We start from the raw sequence: 19,385 nt of genomic DNA on the forward strand, positions 1-19,385 counted from the left end.
AGGAAAATTGGGTGGACAGACTTCAATCCTTCGCAGATCAGCGAAATTTAACAGTCGTGTACGACACTATAATTTCAAGAGACGACGACTTCGAGATGTACAAATGTAGTGCGCGGCTTTTCGCTGAGGGCAGCGTCAAGGAAGATTCCCTCGCCCTAGGCATCGGACCTCAAAAGAGGTTGGCAAAATTAGCCGCAGCCAAAGCTTTGCTATTGGGGGTGCTGAAAGAATCCGCTGCAGACAACGCCAAGCTCCCGTCACTGGAGGCTACGAAAGATGAATGGGAATCGAAGCTTGTCGCTAAGTTCGCAAGTTTGCCCACTGCGGAGAACTACGTCGGCCGACTGCAAGTGCGTATCCTATTCACGTGACCCAATGCCGCTGTTTGTGCATGAGAAAAAAAAAAAAAACTCTCTTTGCGTTCACAGGAATTATGCCAGAGGTACAACTGGCCTTTTCCCACCTACAACTTCGAGGAACTCACACAAGACCAGTGGGTTCCGTCCGGCCGATTTCGTTGCTTCTGCTCAGCATTTGCGATCTTTTTAGACGGAGCGACCAAGGTGGATGTGCAAGCGACAGGTAACAGGGATGTGACACTGTGATTTGTTTTCCCTCAAGTTTTTGGGTTTCAACTAGGGCCGTTGTCTTACACAGGGACCGGTGAGACCAAGAAGGCAGCTAAGGCCGCGTCGGCAATGGGTGCGCTGGACGTCGTGAGACTTCTCGTCCCACTGGTTGAGAAAACCTAGAGGGGAGGTTCGCCCCAATGTATTCAGAGTCTTCTCCGCATCACAACTCAACTCTGTCTCAGCCGCCGCTCGTGGACCGGCCTTGCACTCGGAGTCTGGTCTTCATGGCTGCCTGCTCTGCTCATCGTAGTGGCATACCTTTTGTGTGTTTTCTGCCCCTATGGCAAGAAGCGCAGACGATACGGCAAGGTGTCGTCTGTTGCTTTGTAATTGTTGCAGGGATATGGATGAAGTTGCTTGTCCAGAATAAAACATCACTCGAGCATAATTTGGATCTGTGCATTTTTTATTGTGTCGACAGCTTGACATTGTGAACACACTAGTTACAATGAAAAAAAAAAAAGAAAAAAGAAAGAAGAAGAACTGTCTGCAGCAGGATCTCAACAACTTGACATTGTGAACACGCTAGTTACAATTAAAGAAAAACAATGAAGAACTGTCCACAGCAGGATCTCAGCAAATTGGCCTCGTTGTCTTCTGGGCTGCTCCTCCTGCTATCACTGCAGACCTGCGTAAACTAGGAGAGATAAAAGGGTACAAGTTTCAGCTGTGTGCAGCTTTCTTTTTTTTTTTTATTTAACAAAGCAGACAAACAGAAGAAAGAAGGAAAAAAAAAAAAATTCTCGCACCCCTTTAGCTCTGCCTCACAGAACCGAGGGGTATTTCTCATCGATCGGGACCTCCAGAACTTGGTCTGAGCGACTCAGGGCTGCGGGCTCCGGGCTCTCTGCCACTCTTCGCTCTGCACCCCGGCAGTTGCAGGTCTCGACGGTCTCACGCCAATTCGACAAGGTGGACGGTTGACGTTCGGTCGTGGGCTGGTACACAGCACCGACCCGTTGAGCGTTGGGCTTGTAGATGTTCCCAGCGGGCCTTTTGCAGAACCTGTGCATGATGAGCACCAAGCCCAGCACCATCAAAGGCGCTGCGACCATGGTGTATGCCGCCCACTCGTTCCGTTCGTACCACCACCAGAAACTGTAATTTTCATTCACCATCGTCTCATTGTCCAGCGAGTGGACACGGGGCAATTAGTATACCTCGGCTCAGTCTGGGTTCGCGTCACGGAAACTACGATCGCAACAAAATACCTCTGACGGCTTGCGAGTGAGAGCCGCGAGCCCAGAGCCTAACCCGGTCGCCGATCGAAACGCGTCGTCGTTCCGGCTGCGGCGCTAGGTTGGATCCGACCGCTGCCCCAAGTATCACCCCCTCCGAGTCATGTTTGAAAGCGGCAGTTACCCGGGCTCAACAGAGTTTCGCCTTGTCCTCCAGACCTCATCAGAACCTCGCGCTCAGCCACCCGGATAGAGGGGAGCAACGATGACGGACGACTCAAATCGCGAGCTACCTCCGGAGAAGTCTCCGGTCATCTCCGCAGCCGCGACCGAAGTTGACCGCGAGAGCCTCGAGGCCGTCGGCACCCGAAGCGGGACGGGATCCGGAGTGAACGACCTGACCTGCTCGACTGCCAGAATTTCTGCAGATGAGAATACGACTCCCCTTCGCCCTTTGCGGGGAAGGACGGTGCAACGCTCGCCTGCGCCGACGGAACACGATGGCGAGCGAATGGGCGGCAGTCAGAGGGAACCTTCGCCTCGGAGATTCCCGCCCTCCTCTTTTTGTACCCCTGTGGAGCAGCCCATCCCGAGGCACGGAGTTCCTGCGTTGAAAACGAAGATTCCCCACAGCAGAAGGCGGACGAAATCTTCTGACTGCATCAAGAAAAAACTTTTCAGTCAGCGTAACGCACACCCCGTCCCGTTGTGATCACGGCGCTTGTCTTGCTTTATCCCCTAACACAATTGTTCTCTCTAGCGTTGTACGCTCACTGTTGTGAATTAAACAGCATTGAAAACCTCAGCTTGTCCTGTGTCTGTTATTTGTATCGCATTGGGGTTTTGTGCCTTTGTCATATATGCGAGGGGCGCTTAGGAACACACGTAGGCCAAAGCGGGGAGGAAAAGTCAGAGCCTCTAGTCCCTTAGACCGAGAGAGAAGTGAAAACAGACAAAGACGCACCCAAGTGAGCTGAGAGACCACATGATTTTATTCAAGGGAGCACGTTCAACAACACACGCTCATGTAGCTACATGTTCAGCACACAAGCCCAACAACTTGAGTGCGGATGTGTGTCACGGTGACAAGTGCATTGTTCGCGAGCTGTCAGGTTGACACGTTACACAGAGGGTGAAAGCGAGGCAAGACCACATTTTGGAGTTGACCGGTACTTTATTGATTTTTTTTACATCATCATTTTTCTCTCACTTCATTTCATTGAGAAGAACACATGCCGTGAAAAGTGTGGACCTTTCAAAAATGTATAACAAGCAGTACGTGCACAAGGCCGGGCTCGTAGGGGATGAAGTCGTTAGGTTTGAGGATGGGCGATGCTGCATCAGCAAAATTTTGTTGCCGCTCAAGTCAAAGCAGTATCAGGATACCCAGGGAGGACAATGTCAACAGAGTGAGGGACGAGACAGAGGGCTTCGTCGAGCCCCCCTTGGCCCAAACTGAGGGACTGGGAGGTTTGACGATCAACGTCACGGAGCAGTTTGAAACAGAGAAACTGTACTGCTCGTTGCGATGGCCCACGTTCGCCCAGCGGCTACATTCGTACGAGCCCTCGTATCCTGTTGAAATTGGCGAGATGAGTAGAGTTGAGTTCGAGCCCAGGAACTTGTGAGTGGCGCTGATGCTCTCCTCGAGCTCGTACTCCAAGGCAGTTCCGTTGTCCCGGATGTAAAAGAGTCCGCGCTTGGTCCCACGTACAACCTGGTACCAGGAGAAGGCCATGAACCTTTCGGGATTCTCACGCGGACAAGTCAGTGCGACCGCACACTCTCCCCCATCCGCGCTGACATGGGTGCCGTGAGCCTCGTCCGCTTCTCTCACCTCGTGGCATGAGCGGAACGGGACCAGGGCGGTGCACGCCAACACCGTCAGAAACAGCATCTTCGCGAAAGGCCCGGAGCTTCTCTATCCTCGTGTCTTTAGCAGAGCAGACCGCGTTGGTCGAGAGGAGAAGTGTGGCGCGGATCTTCTGAACGACGGTCTTATACCGTCCGGGCTTGAGCCTTCTAGCGTCGGCCTCCCGCTGCCGACAGTCTCCTCTATGGGGAATTCCGAGATGGGAAAAATGCCTCTCAACCTCATCGGACCCTGTGCCCAAACCTTGAGCCTCTCTCTCTCTCGAGCGTCCACCCGACAGCACGAAGGTGATTGCGTTCGGCTTGGTCGAGGGCAACAGGGCTCCGCTCCTCTGTGCGTTTGTCCTCGTCCTATATGTCTGCACCAAGCACAACTTGATTTTTTTTTTTACCCTCTGGAATAAACGCAACCGTCTGTGGTATCTGACTTGTGTGAGCGTGTGTGTTTCGGTCCCACATTTACTGTTTGCAAGCTGTTAGGTTGACAAATACACAGAGGTCGAAAGCAAGGCAAACCACATTTCTGAGTTGACAGGTCTTTTATTTCATTTTTTTTTACACCTTCATTTTTTCCTCTCTGACATTTCACAGAAAACGACATAAGCCATGAAACTTTAAACTCTTGGGCTGTTTGCGGCGAGCGGCAGGTGTCTGAAACGTCAGCCGGATCCTCACGGGTCTTCGAAGTACGTGGAGAGGTCTTTTTCCGAGTATCTGTCGCCCTCAAGCGGCCTGTGGTCGCAGCAGCTTGTCATGGACACTCGCGCCCAAGGGCAGGATTCTCCGGTTATGGCGAACACAGAGGCCCTGAAGGCTTCGAGGGCGGTGTAGTCGGCGTCCGTTATGTACTCCTGGAGCGCGTCCAGCACCATCCGAGCCAGGTCTTTGTTTTGCGGGTGAGGAAACCTCTCCTTGCTGAACATCCCCAACCAGGCCTTCACGTGCGGGGGCTTCACTCTTTCGAAGACGCAGGCCAGACCGTCCACCACGGCCTCCACCACATACACGCCTGGCATCCTCTTGTCGCTGTTGGTGTAGTGCTCAGGGTGATGCTGGTTGTTTTCATAGTGGTGCCTGAAGCCGATGTTGGCCATCGGAGCGGTCATGGTGGCGTGGTCCTTGTAGGAGTCGTCTGTCTTGCTCCCCGTCGGGCTGCCGCTCAGTCTGCATCTGCGCTTGAAGCTTTCCTCCAGGAGAGCCCTTGTCATGTTCACGGCCATGATGCCGGAGTACGCCACGTCTTCCACCTCGCTGGTCTTGGAGCAGTCGTGGCAGGCGATGTTTCTCACATAGTGTCGGTCGGCCAAGAGGTCCAGGGTGAGACCCCGCAGTTCGGACTCGTCGGCTCCGTCGCCCAGCCTCTTTGCCGCCCCGCTCCTGGTCGCCTGCTCGAGAGCCCTGGCGACCACAGCTCCGATCATGGTCACGACCATGTTGTGAGTGAGGAAGGCGACGTGGTGTTCTCTCACCGGAAGGTAGTTCGCCAAGGCATTTTCGAACTCCCTGTTCCAGGATTCTTCCGCACGAAGCACCTTCTGCTCCCTCAAAAGGGCTGCGTTGGCCATCACGTGCACCAGTTTGCATACCCCTTCCTGATCTTGAGCGGGCATAGTTTCGCAGATGCTCCGCCTGGCAGCTCTCGGGAGAATTCCTTCGAGCAAGCTGTGAGCTGCCCTACTTGAGGGGCTGGTCTTGTGCGAGTACCGGTTGCGTTTGGGTATCAGGGGCTCGGGTCTTTCCTCGTCATCGTTCTTGCTCGACCTCGAAGAGCGGGGTTTGGGTGTGGAGGGTTTTGAGCTGGCCATGGTTTAGCTTCTTCCCTGGAGTTCAGCGGCTGCAATGAAGGCGGCGGTGATGTCAAATGCGGTGGTGGCAGTAGCAGGGATAAGTGTCAGTGGTTTCAATTCGTGTGGCGAAGACCCAGGGAGGACACTGTCAACAGAGCGAGGGACCTTAAGAGCAGGGATTGCTGAAGATCGAAGTTACGGTGCAGTTTGAAACCAAGAAAGTGTACTGCTCGCTTTGATGGCCCGCGATCGCCCAGCGGAAACAGCCGTAGGAGCTCTCGTATCCTCTCGTAAATGGCATGATGAGCAGATTTGAGCCGAGCAGAAAGTGACTGGCGCCGACGCTGGCCTTGTGGTCGTAGTTCGTGGTAATCCCGTTCTCGATGCGAAAGAGCCCGTGCTTGGTCCCTTGTACATCCACGAACCAGGCGAAGCCCTTGAACTGTCCTGGATTCGGTTGTGGACAAGTCAGTGCCACCTCACACCCTTTCACATACTTCTTGTCACTGATGCCTTTAGCCTTGTCCGCTTCTTTCGCCTCGCTGCATGGGTAGAACGTGACCAGGGCACTGTAGGCTAACACCGTCAGAAACAGCATATTTCCGAAAGACCAGGAGCTTCTGGGCGCGTGTGTCTCTCGTAAAGCTGACCGCGTTGGTCGAGAGGACGAGTGTGCCGCGGATCTTCTGGACGACGGTCTTATGGCGTCTGGGCTCGAGCCTTCAAGCGCCGGCCTCCCACTGCCGACAGCCTCCTCTTCGGGGTGTTCCGGGATGGGGGGAAGCATCCCATCAGCACTTCATCTTCACGATCACCAATACCAGCACGGGGCAGGTCACGGTCGACAAAAAGAGAGCCACCGAGGCTGCAGCGGTTCCGCGGACAGCCGCCTTCTCGCACTGCCGCTGCCTTAGTGAACGCTCGTCCGCCTTGGACTCCAGTCTCTTGGCGTAACCCTTGAAGGTGGCGTTCAGCGTCTCGACGGCTCGAGTCACGGACACCCCTCGGTTGAGGAGATCGAGGGCTGCGTTGGCTCGGGCTCGCATCTCGAGGACAGTCGCTCTTTCGTCCTCACCTCTCGCGAGGTGTGCTCCTGAGAGGGTCTGGGGTTCGCCTGCCACCAGTATCTCTCTCGACCTACCCCTCCAGCTCTCTGCCTCGACCCCCTTCGTCAGGGTGTACGAGTTGAAATGGCTGTCGTAGCAGAGTGGCCCGAAACACGCAGACCCGCACACCAATGGACAATCTTGGCTTATGTCGCTGCCACGCTTCACTTGGCACGCGGATAGCGTGTCTCCGTCGACCCGTAGCGAGTCGCACAGGCCTCTCCGGTCGCATCTGGGTTCCCTGTAGCTGGAGCGCGAGTCGTTCACCATGCCCCTGTCCAGCCAGCACGTCCGATTTCCCGAGGACGAGTCCACAAAGGCCATGTACCAGCGGGACAGCAGCACGGGTTCCCACTTTTTTCTCTCGACGTCCAGCGCCAGCCCACCGTGGGTCGAACGAGAGAGGATCGGACGAGCGGCTGTGGGAACGTCCGTGTGAAACTCTGAGGGCGATCCGGGCGCGCAGCCCGCCATGTCGGCCCTCATCAGGCCCTGCGCGCAAACCGCCAGTCTCTCTCGAGCCCCGACCAACGCAAAGGTGACGGCGTTCAGCTGCGCCGAGAGCAGCAGGGCTCCGCTCCTCCACGCGTTCATCCTCGCAGCGAAGGCGCTACCGCTCAGCTGAGAATCGTCGTCGTTCTCGTAGTCTCCCTCGCGCTTTTTCTGAAATTTTTCCTCTGTGGCCTTGGCGGCCGCCCGGGCCTCTTCTATCAAAGACCTGTGGTAGCCCATCACGTCCACCGTCGCCGACGGCTGACTTCCCGAGTCGAGGTCCGAGCCCAGGTGCGCGTCGGCCAGAGCCTCGAGGTCCTTGAAGGCCGCCTGCAGCTCCCTCGCTGTCCGATACTGGCTGCGGACGGATGTGGACAAGGCGACGTCCGCGTCCCGCCAGCTACCAGAGCCGCAGAGGACGTCGCAGCCCAGCCGCTCGCCGTCGTCGGGCAGGCCTTGGCAAGAGACTTTGGCGCACTCCGGATAGTCCGAGGGAACGAAGAAAGTCAGATTTGAATTGAGGTAGAACTGGTACGAGAGGAACGTCTGACTGTCTCCCGGTCGCAGTATCTTCCACCTCCCGGGTCTGAGTATGACCCTTGGATCTCGAGGCGCAGAGGGCCCGCTTTCCTCCGAGCGAGTCGCCTCGGGACCCGGAGTCACGCGAAACAGAGTCAGGGCGACCGTAGAGAGAAGGCACGCAGCCCTTGTCGGTCGTTTCATTTCAGTTTCCTGTACCTGGGAGTCCGAGACCGAGAGCAGACTGCGCAAAGGGCCCCCATCGCGGCGGCATTGATTAATACGGAGACAGCCACCGCAGTCAAGCACAACGCGTAGGAGCGCTCCATTGCCAGGGCTCGACGCTCGGACACGACGCTTTCCAGTGCGTCGTTCTTTCGAGCCCGCCTCTCGAGCAGCGAAGCTTCGGAGCCCAGGCTCGCCAGACTTTGGTTGGCTTGTCGAAGGCAGTCCAGGAGCTGGGAGAGAGGGGAGCTCGCCTCGCCGCAGTGGCGCAGCGCGAGCGACTCGTAGGCCAGCAGGGCGAGAGCTCGGGCTTCCTGGGCGTAGTCCCTCGACGCGGAGCGGACCCGCTCTCCGGGCCTCGTGAAAAACCCTGGGAAGCTCTGCGGGCCGTCCCCGGGCCCCTCTGAGCCGAAGGAGAAGGGCCGCAAATTGCAAGGAACTGCGGCACGCACGGCTCCGTGGTCCGCTCGTAACAGGATCCTGAGCAGGATGTCGTCTCCGTAGTCGACCGCGATCCGCGCCGCCACGGGGTACCCCGTCGCTCCCTCTGGCCAGTCTCCTTCCGCAGAGTCGGCCAGTTCCAGGCACGAACCGCTTTGCTCGCCAAAGCACTCGAGTAGCAGACTCAGCTGGTCGCGTGCCCTCCAGGGCCAGGAGACGGCTGGTCGTGTCCTTTCCGAAGCCCCATCGCCCGACAGCCACTCTTCCTCTCGCCTCGTGAGAACCGGTGGAGGTAACCACCGCTTAGAGTCCATCAGTTTTCGGAGACGGGCCTTGGTCACTGGCTTTGTTGCCGAGGGCACGGACAGTTCCAATTTCACTCTCGTTCGAGCCTCGCGTACTCGTCGGGAGCAGCATTCAAGCTCGCCGTGGTCGCCCTGCGGTCTTCGATGGCAAAGCAGGCTCTCCATGCTCCGCGCTCTCGAGACCTGCGTCCGGAGTCTGGCGTGCCCCTGCCGTTTGGCCTCGTGAACGTAGATCCTGTCCGCCTCGACGAACGCCACGAGTTTCCCTCCCGAGGTCAGTTTCACAACCTGCGCCCCGACAGGCACGGACTCTGCGATCTCTGCCTGCTCTCGCAGCAGCTGGGCGCCGCCACCCTTCAGAGGATCACCGATGTTCATGCGAGAGGATAGGCCCAGTCTCAAGCCGGGAACACCCGGGATCGTCACGAAGCCTTTGGCCAGCGGAGCGTTCTCTGCAGCTCGCTGAAAAAATATCCCGCTCTGTAGCTTGTATAGGCCGTCGACCTCGACGTGGGACGAGCCCCCGTCGTCGAACGAGGAGCTCCTCGTGTACCTGTAGTGCAGGGTGCCGGAGCGTCGGGTGGCGGAGTCGATCGCTGTGCTGAGCTCTGCAAACAGCGAACTTCCCTCCGGACGCCCGAACGTGTGGTCCAGGTATCCCAGGGAGTACCGGCTCACCCCCCACCTCGCCATGTCCGAGACGATGTCCCGCAGCTCACCCGCCGAATACATACGATCGGTTGAGCTCTTTTTTCCCATGTGTCTGTTGCGCATCCTCATTGCTGAGCATTTTTCGTCCGGCTCGTAGCGGGCCGTCGGCAGCGTCACAGCGATCCCCGCTCGGTTGTTTGACCTGCGGCTGAGCTCCAGGAAAACGGACGGCCCCGTCAGGCCAAGCGGCGCTTCGCCAGCGATCGACTCGACCGAGTTGTGCTTCTCCGGGGGCCAGCGCCCGGGTTCAGTCCACTTGCAGGGGCCCTCCAGTTTTTCCATCCAGGAATCCAGGTCCAGCAAGGCGCCATGCTGAGCCGCCACCTCCCCGGCTTCCCGCAAGGCCGCTTCGGCCTCCTCGGCCCGACTCGTTTCGAGCCACAGGGCCGGCTTCCCGGGGGTCCGGGATCCTTTCTCTGCGACCTCCGCGGGCCTCAGACCCGTGGGGCACAACGCGTACACGGTGCCTCGCTCTTGACACATGGTGCAGTTCCGCCCGTGGGGCGCCGTGCGCCCACACTCGAGCAGAGGCCGTCTCCCGTGCCTTCGGTGCAGCATCCTCCCGTCCTCCCCGTACAGCGTCCCGATCTCAGAGCACTCGGAGTAAGTTTTGGTGCAAGCGTAGCGCGTCGCGTTATCGTTCTTCGCCGACATGAGGCGCGCGATGGTCTTCCCGGACATTGAGGGCATGACGTCCACGCGTGACCCGTACATGTCGCGCACGACTCCGAAGTAGGCCCCGAACCCGGGTTCACGCGGGTCCGCGTCCAACACGGCGAACTTCAGGTCTGGGCAGCCGCCCAATAACCAATCCAGCACGGCGGCTGTCTCCTCGACTCTCAGGTCTCTGCTCCTGGGCTCGGGTCGAACGAGCCTCACTCCTATCGCGCCTCCCCATCCTTGACGACTCATCTCGCGCAGGGTCTCGTTGGCCCCGGCAGGCACTCTCGGGCCGGTCTCGACCTGCTTCTGTCTCCTTGCGCTCGTTTGTCGTGCGGGGAGACGGAGGTAGGGACCGCCTTGTCGTCCCGCGTCGTTGTGCAGCAGCACGGGTACCTCGAGCAGCATCACGTCACAGCTCTTGACGTCCAGAGGCGCGTTCGGCGAGTCGCGCCTGGGGGCTGGGGCGCCGTCAAACACGGCGCTTGTGGCCTGGCAGAGGCGCTCGGTCTTGCGCGTTGTCGTCCCCCACAGCGTCCTACCCTGTGCTGCGCCGATGGCGAACTGCCGGCCGGACACCTCGAGCGTCCAGTCGTTGCCTCCGAGTCCGTGGTAAGCGTGCCTGAGGCCGATCAGGGCGCACTCGGGCGAGCAGGGGCCCGCGGGGGAGCTGTACCGCAGGAGGTCCTTCGTGCAGTTGCAGCCGGGGCTCTGCTGCTGCTGCGGGTTCGCGACGGTACGCCACTCCAAGAGGGCCACCGCTAAGAGCAGCCGCACTTGCCAACTGGGAAACATGGCCCCCTGTTGTTTTTTTTTTTTTTTTTTTTTAGTTTTCAATGGTTCGCTTTACATGGCCCCCTGTTGTTTTTATTTTATTTTTTTTTAGTTTTCAATTGTTCGCTTTCCGTCGCCGAGGTCGGAGTTCCTCTCGACTAACGGGGGATAAGTTAATTCACCTAACGAGCTCGCAGGCTCGCGGAGCCATGGCGCTGGACCAGGGATTTCCGTCGTCGCGACGCTGTGTGTCGAAACCCAAGACGCTCCTGAGTTTGTTCGACGGGACCGGCAGCATATGCAGGCCTTTCGTTGCCGCCGGGTGGACGGTGCGTAGGCTCGACATGGACGGGAGACACGGGGCTGATATAGTGACGGACGTAAGGCAGTGGGACCCGAGCAGGGACTGGCGGGGGCCCGCGCCCGACGTCGTTTTCGCTGGGCCTCCGTGCGAAAACTACAGCTTGGCCCGGACCAGAGCCTGCACGCCCAGGGACCTGAGACTTGCTGACTCGCTGGTGACCAAGACGCTGGAAATCATAGAACACTTTCATGGACAAAACCCTCGCATGCTGTACTTTGTCGAGAACCCGGATTCCAGCATGCTATGGAGGCGGTGGGTTTCTCACCGGCTGTACGAGGACCCCGGCAAGCACTTTCTCAGCTCCTTTGTCGAGTACATGGACGCGAAAAGGGGCGCCAAGAGCTACAAGTACCTGACTTGGGTCAAGCGCAAAAGCTTCACCTCGGGCTGCAGAGACAGTCGCATCGTCAGGCTGGACTACTGCATGTACGGCACCAAGTACCGAAAGAGGACGAGGCTGATGACCAACAGCCCCTTCGAGGCCTCGCTGTGCAAAAAGAACTGCTCGGGTTTCAGAGAGCGCAAGCACGCGGAAGCGGCTCAGCGGGGACCCTACGACAGGGGCGCTAAGGGCGAGGGGCACTCCCTGGACGAGCTTCACGCCTATCCCGCCCGACTGGCGGACGCGATATTCACACACGTCAGCCGGGCCGAGTGGCGCGTACGACAGGGACTGAGCCCGTCGACTGCCGAGCCCGTCTTGAGACCGGTGAAGCGCCAGAAGAATGTGTGATGTGAATGAGTGGATGAGATATGCTGACATGGTGTATCTTGGGGGCCCATACTGACCGTGCGATCGTGGGTCATTTCAAAAGCTCCAACTAAAAACCAACAGGCTCTGTGTCTCCTGTCTTGAGATGTCTGGGCGATTGTACACATACACTCTTTTGCTTGCTGCTTCAGTTTCTGCTGAGCGTTCCAAATAAAGCTCTGACTAGAAAACAGCACCCTCTGTGATTCTTGTCTAACCTCGTCTGTTTTTATTTTTTTTTATTTTTTGTTCACAGGGTCAATGCATTTGCATCCAAAGTGCAAACCTAGGCGAAATAAAATGTTGACACTCGAAAAACAAGCAAAAAAAAAAAAAAAGCAACACATATAAGACTCAAATGGGGTTTGGTGCAAACTTTATTATTTCACACATATGTATTGATCCATTTGTAAGACACTGATTTTCAAAGCAGAGAAACAGAACAGAAAAGAAAAAAAAAAAACGGAAAAAAAAGCAGCGGATGTCAAACAACCCCAGTTTCCCCCAGTAAGTCCCTTAAGAGCATCAGTTACAAGCAGGTCTGACCCGTCTTCCTTCCTCAAGCCACAAAACATTTGGCTTTGGTGTGTGAGTCAAAGACCAGGGCACAAAGCTTGGTCCTGGAATGTACCCTTCCGTGAATGGGGCACGGGTAGGTCTCAGACTTTTCGTCGGCTTGCACGTACACCAGCCCCGATCCGGTCGTCCTCAGCGTCACCGGCACGCCCCACTGATCTGACAGTCTCCGAGCCTCGCTTTCTGCCACCGCTCGATCCGGGGCCCCTGGTCGCTCCATTTCGGGACCAGGCCAGATTCTCTCCGCCCCGACTGCGCACTCGAAGCGTGCGCCGAGCGACGTCACGTCGGGAGCGATGGGGTTAGAGGAGAGGCCCACGGAGAGAGCGCAGGGGTCCTCGAAGCGAGGATCCTCTAAGTCTTCTCGAGCGTTGAAGGTGTCCACGTACTCGAAAGCGAAGCCGTCCTTGCTGCAGTTTGGAAGTCTCACGCACTTTCTGCAAGAATACGGAGCTTTGTCGATCGCCGAGCGCCTGCGCGAGCCGGCGTTCGGGTCCTCGGTCCTCAGCCATCCCGACCCGGACACCCTCCGCTCACCGACCGCTCTTCTGAGATCGCACAGCCCGCACTGAGACTGGTCGTCCGGGTATGAGAGCACAGAGTAGCGCAGGGACCTTCTCTCCATCTCTCTCAGCAGCCGCCCGTAAACTTCGATCCCATCGAAGCTGCACAGTTCGACGGGCAGGTACCACAGGATCCTCATGCTGAGCTTAGCCTTGGCCGTGGACACCCTCTGGTACGCTGCGAACTTGCCCAGCGATCGGCACAGTTCCCCCGAAAGCTCGGGGTTTCCCTCGACCTCCGCGCGCTTCACTCCGGCCAGCCCGAGCACAGATTCAGCGGCGACGAGGACGAGGCTCGAGACTACGTTCTGACACAGGCGAGCCTTGGTGGCTCGGTCGGTCCTGTTCGAAAACTTCTCGCTGCATCCCCGGCAGCACTTGAGGTCCAGGTCCAAGTTCAGCCTGCTGACGGGTCTGCCCGGCAGGAAGACCTCGTTGTAACAAGGAGGCGGTCGGTCGCAAGGCGACGAGGAGGATGATCTTGCGATCAGGGTGCTTAGGTGGCCTCTGGAGGTTACGGTGTACCTGCGCGAAACCTTCCCCGTGTCGCGATCAACCGGGTCCTCCATGAGGAGCACAGGGTTTATCGATCCCCAGTGACAGCGCGCGGGCAAGGGACCTAGGGGTCCCGAGGCTCGTTTCAGGCAGTAGTCGACCAGGTCGTTGAAGCGTAGCTCCGCGCCCGTGAACACAGTGAACGCGTAAGGAAAGCCCTTCGGGCCGTCCGTCAGCGTTCCGGACAGATTGTTGAAGGCGGCATAGATCTCCCCGACCCCGTGAGCGATTCCCGGATCGACTGCGGCCACGTCTTCGTCCTCGCCGCTCGCGAGGTCCTCGCCATCATTGCCGCCGACCTCCTCTTCGCGGGAGCTCCCGTTTCCTCCGCTAATAGGGGTCTCCCCCTCAGCCTCTGCGCTCCCGGGCTCTTCGACGTCGAGTTTGTCACCTTCTGTCTCGTCGACAGAGCCGTCCCGAGCCTCGCCCTTTCGGTGGTCCTCCGCAGGGTCCTCGTCTTCTTCGTAGTACCTCCATCGAGAAAACGAAAAGCGGTCCGAACCCACCAGTGGTACACCGTGCAGAGTGACGTGCTCCTCCGCACTACGGTCGAGCAGCCCCCCTGGCGCCACCATGTCCTCCACCTCGGGCGGCCCGGACCGGACCTCGGACGTGTAGTGCAGGCTCAAAGCTCGACGGAACAGGGGGTAATGGTGCGTCACGTCGTACTGCCTGCGGAGCATCTCCTTCACGGAGCGCGCAAACAAGACCTGAAGCCGGGCTCCGAGCCTTGAGTCCTCGCCCTTCTCGTCCTTGGGCTTCTGCGCGTAGCAATTCAGGAAGAGAGAACAGTCCACTCCTTTGGACAGGCACAGTCTCGTGAGCTCGTCCTGGCGCGCCGCGCACTGAAGGACGCCGCGTGCGTCTGTGTGAAAGCGCACATCTCGATCGAGGGCGCAGGCTCTGCCAGAGCACCCGAGCAGGACGAGGTCTACGAGTGCTTGCACGACAATGCTCGCGCAGCTCTCAAAGTTTCGATCCAATATCCTCGCCGAGCATTTGTCTCCGGGGCGCAGATTCACAGCTTCGGACGACGCGTTCCACACGTTCCACTCATTCTCCTCAGATCCTCTTGTCAGGTAGCAGACGGGTTTGTACACGCGGTCAGGCGAGGGCCTCTGAGTTCCTCCCAGAGGACCAGAGCGCTGCTGCTGCTGCTGCTGCTCTGCCGTGTTCACCCTTCTTTTCGCACGCTTCATCGTGTGACTGACGTTCTGCAAGAGGGTGCGATGTTGCTGATATTCTTTTCCTACTTTTTTTTTTTCCTTCTCTTTCGGTAACAATCCACAAAGTGAAATTCGTCTCAGATTCTCGGGCCCGACGGGGACGAGGCGCAGGGTGAGGCTCGCTCGCGCCTAGAGAACTCGCCTCCGAAGCTCGGTGACCCGTCACAGAACCGAATTTAGGAGGGTGTCTTGTAGAGCGCCCGCCAGCACTCTTATTTTGTGATAACAGCGAGGCCCGTGCTCCCCTGGGCAGCGGCCGCACATGTAGCACCACAGTTTCTCGGACAACGTTACGTATAACCCGTGGGTGAGATGAACTTTCAGAGAAATGTCCGTCCCGGCCGGCACCCACACAGCCTAAGGGTGAGCGATTAGGCCTCTAGTGAACCTGGCTTGGCCCAACTCAATGGCGATGCGCTCAGGTGTGTAGTTTGAAGTCAGGACGGGGCAAGCGCCTCCCGAGACGAAAGCGTGCTGGTTCAGATAGGTCTCGCCTGGCGCCGCAACGACCACGTCCATGCCGCAGGAGAAACATCGACTGTGCCCCGTGGGCTCGGCGGGAGCACGGCCTTGGGCGGCCTGCGAAATACCCGTTTCATCGTTCTCTCTGGGCATTCCCAGCCGTACCATTTCTTGCGCAAAATACGAATTGTCGTCCGGGTGGACGTCTCGGCCTCCATTTGTGCTGTTCAACCACTCGAGCCTGCGCGACATGGAGACGTCAAAGTACGGGTCTAGGCCGATCGGCACGTACACGCCGTCCCTGCGGACGATGTTGCTGTAGACCGTAGGTTCGTCTCCCTGTCGTCGCTCCATCCCCTGGACTAGTTTGACACCTGATGCGAGCCTGGCTGCAAAATGTTTGTGAAACAGAATCCTGGAGCCTTATAAAGAGTCACTTACCTGGCACAGATGTCTGAAGTTGGTGTTACGAAATAAAATGAAAGGAGAGAGAGAGAAAGAAAAAAGCAAAGACAGCAAGAAGTAGGAGCGAGGTGACAGAGAATGAGATAGATAGGGACGGACGAGGAGGACTAGTAAAAGAGTGCCCACTCACGTCGTTGCTGCTGGACAGAAAGTGAGCGAAGGACGAGCCCTTGTACCCGGGATCGAATCTGTACACCCGGTTCTCGGGGCTTCCGTGAACGCTCACGGTCCTCTCGGTCTGAAGGAAGGATGGGAGTCTCTGGAGTTCCTCCATGGCGGCTTCCACCCCTAGCCTCAGTGTGGTGCACATGTGTTTGTTCTGAGCCTGCACCATGACGTTGATGTCCAAGTGCAAGAGCACCGCCGCCAGTATCAGCCTCATCGCCAGGCTCTTGCCGCACTGCCTCGGGGCGAGGCACAGGGTGTACGGGTTGGCGTATCGAGCAAACTCCTTTTCCACTTCGTGCAGGTGGCTGCGCGCCGGGTCCTGGTAATCGTAGCTCTCGGAACCCAGAGGCGCGAGGTTCAGCGTGCTCAGCAGGGCGTGCTTGTGCCTGAAGAGCTCGTCTCCGAACTGTGCCTCGGTGACGCCCAGCACGACTCCTCTCAAGAGCTCCATCTGAAAGGGCTCCATGCGCATGCCGTTCGTTTGGAAATATTCAAACACCCGTTCTACCATGCGCCGAAATCGATACATGAGGCGATCGGAGGCGTCCCCTTCTAGATTTCCAGAGGCCCGTATCTCGCGCACCCTCGCCTTCGCGCCTTCCAAACCCAGCTCGCGAATCAAGACGGCTTGCGCCACTCGGTCTGTCATCAGCCGATTGTATTCCGAGACCCTCTCCCGTTCGGAGCGCCTGCTCTCCTCCTCGACCTGATCCTTGTAGAGCCTGAGCCGTACGCAGTCCACAGCCACAGCCAAAGGCACCGGCGGCCTGGAGCCAGGCACGGGATCGCGCACGATTTCTCTTCGCAACCAAAGGATGTCATCAGGGTCTGGTGACAAAGTTCTCCACGGAGCTCTCGACAGGCCAGGGCGCGCGAGGCGCAATGGCCTAGGTCCACGCGTGAGCTCGCTGCTCGAGGAGAGGGCAGCGGGTGAGGCGCTGTGTCCGGCGGAGCTCATCGCGCACAGTGCCTGGGCTCGCCGAACCCGCGACGCAGAAAGACGTCCCTGCAAGGCCGCCGTGAGCGAGTTCGTGCTGCCGCTCAAAATCCACTTCAGGTACTGCTGGCTCTTCTCCGGGATTCCCGTCAGCGATGCGGCGCGACCGAGAGACGCGTGCCTGCCGGGAGTTTTAACAGATCTCGAAAGAGTTCGCTTCAACCGCGTAATGATGTCGGGAGACGGCGATCCCGAATTCTGCTGCGAGGGAAGGCTCTCGGACGTCTTCGGGATGAAATCTTTCTGGCTCACCACCGACGGAAGGTTGGTCGTCGTCGACTCGCCTTTCGAAGACGCCAAGTTGTCTCTGCTGAGGCACCGCAATCTCACGGACGCCCTGGCTCTCTGGGAAGTGCAGCCCGAGCTGTGCTCCCGGCTCACCGAGGACTCGAGCGCTGCGCACTCAGCCTTGATCGGGCTTTGCGGGGACGCGTGCCGCCTGAGCCGAGGCCGCTTCTACAACCTGTACGCCAGGTACCCTTTGCCCGTGGAGAAGCAAAGAGGCGGCCTCGCTTCCGCACCTCCCCAGAATCGTAAGGCCCCCGTCGAGGAATGCGACGTCTCCGCTCGAGAGATACGTTCTGGTCAGGAGTTGCTCTCGATCCTCGCACCTCTCTACGCCACGTATTTCGCCCTGGTGGAGGGGGACCCGGCTTTGGATGAGCTCTGGCGCAGAGTGGATCTCCTCGGGGCGAGGTGGCTGGTTCGAGAAGAGTTTTCGGAGCTGAGCCTCTCCGTCAGGCTGCGCGACAGTCGGTTCGCGAGATTGGCGTTCGCCTGCGCTTTCTTTCTCTCCGACTGTTGAGCATGGCAGGTCTTTTGGGCGCAGAAACCGCCGCTCATTAACCCTGGACGCTGACCCGCGAAGGCCGCCGTGATCAGCTCTCGCTCCACCGAAGACATGGACCCTCCCAAGTTCGAAGACAAGGAAGAAACGATTAGGTCCATGCTCAGCACCCGCTTTGGCAGCTACCGCGTGGTCTTCAAGCAAGCTGCGTGCGACGTGTGGGTGCGAGGCAGAGATTGCACGGTCCAGTACCAGGTGCGCAAGCGCCCGGACGGGGCCGGGTGGTACGCCTACTCGAAATCCGAGTCCAGAATATTGGGGGAGTCGGCGGAAGACGTGATAAAGCTGTGCGTGAAGGACACGATTTCCGAACAGGACGAACGGGAGGACGAGGTGGTGGGGAAGGAGGACAACGAGGATGAGAACGAGGCGTCGCGGCACGACTACGAAGTGATACGCAAGCTCTTGGAGCGCGAGAAAGACAGCCGGCCCCAGGGAGAGACGATCCCGGACGTCGGGGACTATCGAAGGGCCGGGGGGTGGTTGAACTCGGGGCGGAGATGCGAGGATGGCGACCGATCGACCGAGGACGACGAGAGTGGCGATGAGCGAGACCGCTTGCGGGAAAGCTTTGGCAACCTCAGGCTCGGGGCAACGGATCGTGTGAAAGTCCAGCACCGCCATGCCGCTCGCCCCGTCAGCCCGAGTCTGGCTAACTGGGACCTCGACCCATCCGAAAGACGCTGGCCTGGCTTCCCCCCTCCAGTCCGTCGAGACCTGAAACCCGTGGAGCGCCTCTTCGCCAGGGGAATCCGTTCGATCTATTGTGGTGACGAGGAAGTCACGGATTCGAAAGGTCCATCGGAGTACGACAGCGAAGAGGATGGATACTCGTGGGGCTGCCGAGATAACAAGTCCTGAGCGTCGCAGCAAGCACCCGTACAAGCGCAAGGCAATGGGGCTGAATTTAGAAATTTAGAGTGTGTGTAATAAATTTTTTTTAAATTTTATTTCATTTTCTACCCATTTTCATCGGAACCACTTTACACCTCAGAGCTCCGGTCTATGTTCCGTGGAGATGAACGAGGTCGGACGAGCCTTTCCCGTCTACTTGAGCCCATAAGCAGCATAAGAGCGAAGAGACGAAGCCTCGGTCTTGTCTACTTGTCTGTTTCTGGAGCGTACACTCACACGAAAGCAGTCTGATACAACAAGCCCATCCGCCACTGCAGCAATGTCAACCACTCCAGAACAAGACTTGTACTCCTCGGATGTGACGCGCACCAGGGCATCGTCCTTCACGGTCACAACGGACACTGAATCGTTCACCACGGCCCGCAGTCCCGAAGGAGACGGTGTTGTTCCCGTATTCTCGCCCAGAGAGATGGCCCGCTCGGAGTATGACGGCGATTCGGGCCTTGAGGAGACCGAGGCCGAACCGGACAGCGTCCTTTACCTCCAGCTCTCGTCGAACCCTGGGATCGCAGAGCCGCGGATCGATTTCGAGCCCCCGTCCGATTCATCGGGAAGCGAGATCTACAGCTCCTCCGATGACGATGAGGAAGACAGCAGCATAGAAAATTATGATCGCTACGACCCAGCACTCCGGTGGCACCACCCAGACGTTGTAGACCACATGCGAGGACTGGGCCTGGCCATCGACGAAGAAGGATACTGGTTCGATCCGGGTTCCTTCCCCCTCTTCTCTGAGCCTAAAGGCGTCGTGTTTGAAGACGACGATTGAAGTTCTGCTTGCTGTGTGTGTGTCT

The sequence above is a fragment of the Oryzias latipes genome, chromosome 21, assembly GCF_053564925.1.
Source record: "Oryzias latipes strain Hd-rR chromosome 21, Olatipes_Hd-rR_3.1".
Classification (NCBI taxonomy): domain Eukaryota; kingdom Metazoa; phylum Chordata; class Actinopteri; order Beloniformes; family Adrianichthyidae; genus Oryzias; species Oryzias latipes.